Source organism: Cornus florida, unplaced genomic scaffold, assembly GCF_030987335.1.
Source record: "Cornus florida cultivar Cherokee Brave unplaced genomic scaffold, ASM3098733v1 CherokeeBrave_3.0.0_Hap2_Chr06, whole genome shotgun sequence".
NCBI lineage: Eukaryota > Viridiplantae > Streptophyta > Magnoliopsida > Cornales > Cornaceae > Cornus > Cornus florida.
Genome location: NW_026775576.1, coordinates 11,516,427 through 11,523,671, shown reverse-complemented (window position 1 = coordinate 11,523,671; position 7,245 = coordinate 11,516,427). Strand labels below are relative to the sequence as shown.

General features: G+C 38.1%; 1 non-coding gene across 1 annotated transcript; it reads left to right on the top strand.

The window, feature by feature from the left end:
- Positions 1-5,141: 5,141 nt before the first annotated feature.
- On the top strand, positions 5,142-5,248 carry LOC132315385 (small nucleolar RNA R71). The gene has a single exon (XR_009483635.1). It is a non-coding gene; the product is annotated as a small nucleolar RNA R71 (small nucleolar RNA).
- Positions 5,249-7,245: the final 1,997 nt, after the last annotated feature.

Sequence of the window (7,245 nt, the reverse complement as noted above, 5' to 3'; positions counted from 1 at the left end):
GCCTCTACAGCTTCCTCTGCTGCTAAAATAGCGTCCTCCTCTAAGCTCTTGATAAGAGCATTATAGCTCTTGTTCCAATCCTTCTTGCCATAGTGGCAAGCCCCTGACTCAGAATGCTCTTATGGATGGAAAGGGTAGCCCTGGTCCCGCAGGATCTGAGTACTAAGATGAGTGAAGGGAAGATACTTAGCCCGCTTGGGCTTGGCCTTGCTAATATAATCTATATACAACTTCATCATAACACTCCAGTAAAGTGCAAGAATGGAGAACTAGTGCCTGGTGTAGAAACCATAAAAAGCTGCCAGAAAATCAGAATGCCTCTGGATCTTATGGCCCGCTCTAAACACATTTCGGTACATGATCGAATCGAAAAACCATAGGTCATCGGGTAGATAAGTCCGGGTGGTGAAAGTCTCGCCAGCTGCGTAATGGCTAGTTAAGGCAACAACCATGTCTGCATCAGAAGGCTTCCTCAGAATAGGATAATCAAGCCTTGGAGGGCAGACATGCGGGCACCGAGAAGAAGTGGCCAATGTATCAACTGTGATGATGATAGGGTGGCCATTAATAGTAGTCCGCAGCTCTGACAGACTACTCGGGGTCGGCCAGAGGTTCTGGTAGAACATCCGAACAAGCCGCGGGTAAACAGGATAAGTGACTGGCGCCAGAATGGCTAATATACCGTGCCGCTTAATGTTGTCAAAAGCTGCCTGGGTCAAGACTGACCAGGAGAAGAAAGCTATGTCAAATACAGACTCATGGGACACTGAAAGGCATTTAAACTTCTAAATAGGTCGGTCTTAGACCTGGCCAGGTTGTGCCGCTAGTGGAGAAGGAGAAGATATATGATCATCCTTATCAGAATAGGATGAGATGCAGAAGCGGTAGAGGCAGAGCGGTCAGACTGAGCCGGAGCTGGCTCCTCATACTCCAGTAACTGCCTATGCTGCTCAGCCTGCTCAACCTGCTCTGGATCCTGAGCATAAGAAGGCTCTGCTAGCTCTTTTACTCTCTGTCGTACTCTTCTCTTATACTGTTGATGGGCAATTGTCTTAACCCATGTCATGGCTTGCAAAATAGAAAAGAAACACTTGCAAAATAAGTTAGTAACAGATAATAGAGAATTGAAGCACAATATATAGAAACATGTATGTCAAGTAAGATAAACAACTCAGAGTAATTGACATTAATCTATTCAAGTGATGACGCAGACAAGTAAATAGTGACTAAGTGAAGCATGCTATATAGTGTAAGTATGGAATGCATCTAATGTGGAAAACATAGGCATTGGGCATCAAGAAACTAGCATGAACACTATGGATGGTGTGTGAAATGTGTATATGCAAATCTGTGAAGTTCGATCGATCAGGAAAATATGAGATCGATCTTTCTCAGATCGATTAGGACTAAGTTTTATCGATTTTTCTCTGATCGATCAGAGAAAAGTTTGATCGATCAAACCGCTGTGAGAAATTTGAAAAGCCACAAATTTGTGATGTGGATGACATGGGGGGCACCCAAGCAAGCTTGTGGGTCCCTCTACACCTTAAAAACACAAAAATGGTCACTTGAATAGATACGTGACCCCCAAAATCGGATTCAGAATGAAAATATGTATAGAAAACTATAAACAAATATATACGTATATATATATATACATGCTCAAAATCATCAAAAATAGTAAGAAATCTAACATAGAATCTCAGATCTATCATGGCAAGTCTTGAATATAGAAATGAAGCTTCGGATTCAACAATAAAATGCAAAACTTACCAAATCGGGTGAGAGAAGTGGAGACGAAAGAGAGAGATGAGATCTGAGACGAGAGCTGAAGTGTCGAAGCTTGGAAAGCTCGCTGGAGGTTCGCCGGAGGTTGGGAAGAATGGTTGCAACGGCGAAAGGGAGCTAGGGTTGAGATCGATGTGTAAATCGATCAAAATGACCCTTGGCTTCTATTTTTAAAAACTGTTTCCGATATGTTTGATCGATCTAGAAAAATCTTAGATCAATCGAACATAGATCGATCTTGAAGAAATATAGATCGATCTAAGCTTCAAAACGACGCAGTATTATTATTTTTTTTTGAAAATTTTTGAATTTTAAAAATACTTTTTTGGATTTTTGAAAATTAAAATAAAAATAAAAATAAAATGTTTTTGGATTTTTTTTTTAGAAAAATAAAAATAAAAATGAAAATCAAATAAAAATCTTTTTGGAGTTTTTAAATATATATATATATATTAAATTAAATTAAAAATAAAATAAAATAAAAGAAAAATATTTTTGTATTTTTGAGGATAAAATAAATTGAAAATTGAAAATATAAATTCAAAATTCAAAAAGGGTAGTCAAAGTCAAAGTCAAAGTTAACTAAGGGACACAGATCGATCATTCCAAGATCAATCTGGAAGATACTTTGATCGATCAAATAGGTGAAACCTGCAGATAAGTTCGATCGATATACAGAGAGGTGATTTTCATGGGTTTCAAAAAATTTTGTAAGTATGGAATGAAGATCGATTTGAGGAAAATCTCGATCGATTTTGGAGCATTTAGATCGATCTGAACTGAAGTTCTCTCGATACACAGAGAGCTGAAATATGTAAGAAATTCTCTATCGATGGGACTAAGAGATGATTGGATGTAGGGATGAATGTTCGATCGATCGAACCTCTTTTGAGATCGATTAAACAAGTGCAAAATGCCTATTTTCAGAATGAAAGTGTATGCATTCTCAATCACAGTTCCTAGCCATGTGTATAAACCCAGAATTTATCTAGACGATGCAAGAAATGAAAGGTAAAATAGAAATGAGGGAGGAATAGGGTTGTAAACCCTATGAAGCATCGCTAATCTTTAACATCTCTAGTAAGACGTTGGGCTCTTTTAGCCTGGATTAAATATCTTATTATGCATCCCCTCCTTGATAGGGTGAATGGATTTTTGAATCCCACTTAACAAATGGTTCTCTAGAGAACTTGTTGGATTTGATTCAAAAGACATTGATGGTCTTTGGTCTATGTAACCCTTGGGCTTCCAAGCCCTTGGAACACTTGGTTTCAAAACCACTTTCTTGGAAATCAAATTGGAAGGTGAAGTTTTAGAAATTCCATTCTCAAGCAAAAACTCATGTTTTTCAAGTTCATTGTCAATGCACTTTTCTACAACACACACCTCTTCATGTTGGTCCATTGAATTCGGGGTTGGATTAAATATGTTCAACTTCACCTTCATGTGGCCAAATGAGATTTTCATTATCCCCGTCCTACAATTGATGTTGGCATTTACGGTTACCAAGAAATGACGGCAAAGGATAACGGGAATTTGGCTTTTGGGATTTGGATCCGGTTCCGTGTCATTGACAACGAAATCAACGGGGAAGAAGAACTTATCAATCTTAATCAAAACATCCTCAATGATACCCTGGGGCTTTTTGATGGATCAGTCGGCAAGTTGTAAAACCATCGACGTCGGTTTCAAGTCTCTGAAGCCCAATTTGACATACACTAAATATGAAAGAAGGTTAACACTTGCTCCTAAGTCTAAAAGAGCCCGATTAATGACATGGTCACCGATGATGCAAGAAGTAGTAGGTGAACCGGGGTCCTTAAACTTTGGGAGAGTGTTATGTTGCAAAATGGAGCTCACTTGCTCGGTCAAGACCACTTTTCTTGGTGCTTGGCTCTTGTTCTTCTTCTTTTGGGTGCAAAGATCTTTTAAAAACTTGGCATAAGCCAGAATTTGCTTAATTGCATCCAAAAGATGAAGATTGATCTTCACTTGCCTAAACATTTCAATGATTTCATTGGTCTTGGTCTTTTGTTTGTCAAGAGAAATGGATACTTTCAAGGCATTCGGAAATGGAGCTTTAGGCTCAAAAGCTTTTTCAAAATTTTTCTTTGAAGAATCTTCAACACAAGAATTTTTCAAACTGTCACAAGAATTTTTCAAATCATCTTTCAAAACTTTGTTCAAATCATTTTCCATTATTTTTTCAACAAAGGGGTTATGCACATGCAATGAAGGAGGAATAAAATGTGAAAATTGATGAGTGTTAATTTTTGGTTGCACTGGTTCACTCTCTTCATTGGACATACTCACTTGGTTGTCCACAATTCTCCTACTTCTTAAGGTTGTCACCGCATTGACATGCTCAATTGTGTGACTTTCTGATGAGGAATGAGTCTCCACAACACATTGTTGCTTTGGTGGTGCATTCAAAGGCATCTTCCCTTTCTCTCTAGCATTCAAAGTACTAGCTATTTGCCTAGCTTGGGTTTCTAGCTTAGCAATGGATTGAGAATGGGAATGAAACAATTGAGTGTTCGCCTTTAGAGTGCCTAGAGCAGTCAACACTTTCTCCTCAAAAGCTGGACTCCTTGAGTTTCCTTGGGAATACGATGATTGGTTAGGGAAATAAGAATTAGAGAATTGATTACCATGTGATGATTGAAAAGAAGATCTATAACCTTGGGAACCTTGGCTTTGCATCGGTGGTAGAACATACTTGTTTTGAAAACCACCTTGGGGAGGGTTTGAGCCTTCCCCTTGGCTTTTCCAAGAGAAGTTTGGATGGTTCCTCTACCCTGGATTATAGTGTGGGCCATAGGGATTATTCCTTTGGTTAGCAAAGACAGCATTTTCTTGTTCATAGTTCTCGCTTTGCGCATGTCCATGGGGACAATTGGAAGTAGAATGCAAGACACTTGAACAAGTCATGCAAGATTCTTTAGATGCGATGATGAACATGATTAGGGGGTGCATACAAGATCGTCGACGTAGGTGGAGTTAGGATTGGACCCATTAATGGAAAGTTCTTGAAGCGTTACTACCATACTTGATTCGCCGAATTTTGGTTAATCAAGAATTGATCAAACCTTTGAGATAAAGATTTCATCTCGGCGGCTATGTCATTGGAGTTGTCAACTTAATATAGGCCAACATTCTTCCTTCCACCTAAATTTCTACCATTTTTAGAGGACAAAGATCTATGTATTGAATTCTCACTCATACTTTCATACAATTGCCACATATCATTTTTATGCTTGTCAAGATAAGAACCACCCATAGATGTATCAACCATATCCTTGTGACTATCCGGTAAACTTTCAAAGAAATATTGAACTAGTTGCCACTTACTTATGTCATGATGAGAGCACTTCCTAAGCAAGTCATTAAACCTTTCCCATGCCTCATGAAATATTTCCCCATCCCTTTGAGAAAATTCACGAATAGAAGTTCTCATGGCATTGGTCTTTGAAACCAGATAGTACTTCTTCAAGAACTCTTGTTGCATTTCTGCCCAAGAAGTTATCGAAAAAGGGCTAAGATTGTTAAACCAATATTTTGCCTTATCCTTAAGGGTAAAAGGAAAAAGTTTAAGTCTTAACACTTCTTCTAGCATGTCCGTGTATTTCACGGTGGAACACACTTCAAGAAACTCATCCAAATACTTATAAGGTTCTTCACTTGGAAGTCCATGATAGTTGGGAAGCATTTGAATGGTTTGTGGTTTAATCTCATAGTGATGTACTCTAAATGGGGGCAATTAAATGCAAGTAGGTGCATTATATTCATTAGGCACATAATGGTCTCTTAAAGTAATGGGAGGATTCACAACCAGTGGTGCTACTCGAACACCTTGGTTACCTTTCATAATGGGAGGTTGTGGAGCAAAAATTGGTCGAGGCATTCCCAATGGAATTTAGCCTTGTTGTTGTGGTGGGATGAATGGTCTAGGCATACCTAATGGTACTTGAATATTTTCATGATGCACATTAAGATGGAGGATGCCTTGTTGGTCTATATGACTAAGGTCCTCTATATGGTGGTCATTCAATTCCTCCATTGGTGAAATGGAGTGATGCAAGCTACCTCTTCCCCTAGGATTATGAATAACAGATTCAAAATGCAAATTAGGAGGGACAAGAGTATGATTTAATGACCTACGACTATGCATGCACTAGTAAAATGAGTAACAAGCAATTAATCAAATAACAATCACTTCGCCCCCACAACAAATCAATCAATAAACATTCTCCACATACATTGATCCCATACTCCCATGTTTGAACATTATGCAAAGTAAAAGTAAATTGCCTCCATGCGGGCTCACGATTTATCTATGAAATGAAAAACTTGCCACCACACAGGCCGATGATTTAACTAGGGATTGAGTTAGAAAGATCTCACAAAGGGTCCTTAAGAAACTTCAATTCATTTTCAATTTCCAAGCCTTGCTATGCTTTGCAAATTTTTAGATTTTAGTTCCTTTATGCTTTTGCTTAGCTTCACTTGGCTTCTTTGCTTTGTTTGCTCTTTAATTCCCTTTGCTTGACTCTCTTAGCTCAATGCACCTAACCAATCAAGAACAAACACAATAAGTATCTCAAAAGAAAATAAAGTAAAGACACGATCAAAAGAGTACTAATTCCTATTTGTTTCCAAAACATGGCCTTGCCAATTGAATCCCCAGCAACGGCGCCAAAAACTTGGTGGTTATCACGGGCACCAATGTTTAAAGATGCATTAAGAGTGTGAGTGTGCAATGTGGCCAAGTTTTAAATTTATAAAAGCCACTACTACCTCTAACTAAAAATATAGCTAGGGTGAGTAGGGATCGTCCCAAGGGATTGCGGGCGTGTTTGCAATGGAAATAATGTATAGGGTTAGTAGGTCAAATGATCAAAAGATGGTGTGTTTGGTTAATTAAACTACAATGCAATTGAAATTAAAGCAAGTAAAAGGTAACAATTTAGAATGTATGGAAAAAGATATAGAGGAGAGGACTTAGGGTACTAGAGCTCACCACTAAGCTTGACTTCACTAGACACTAGCAATTGTATAACAATGGGGAAAATTGAATTGTACTTGTGTGTGTGTGTGACATTAATTGAAACTAGGCATGGATAGAAAATAAGTATAGATTGTCTAGCTAATTCAAGTGGAAAACACAACCTATCAAATGAGACCAAAATCCATTTAATGAAACCACAATTTATGCACACACAACTATCTAGAAGTATACACCATTTGCATTCATAAGTATGGAACACCAAGGAACAAGAATAGATTGTCCACCTATCTATGAATCTAAGGCAACTACACTACATCTACACTAAAGACATGGAAATTAAAGTAAGTAAGCCAAAGGTGTGGCACAATCCATCAAGAAACAAGTGTGAACTATCAAATAAATTACAAGAGTGTTCAATTAAGTATTATGTTTTGACCATCTCTAGATTA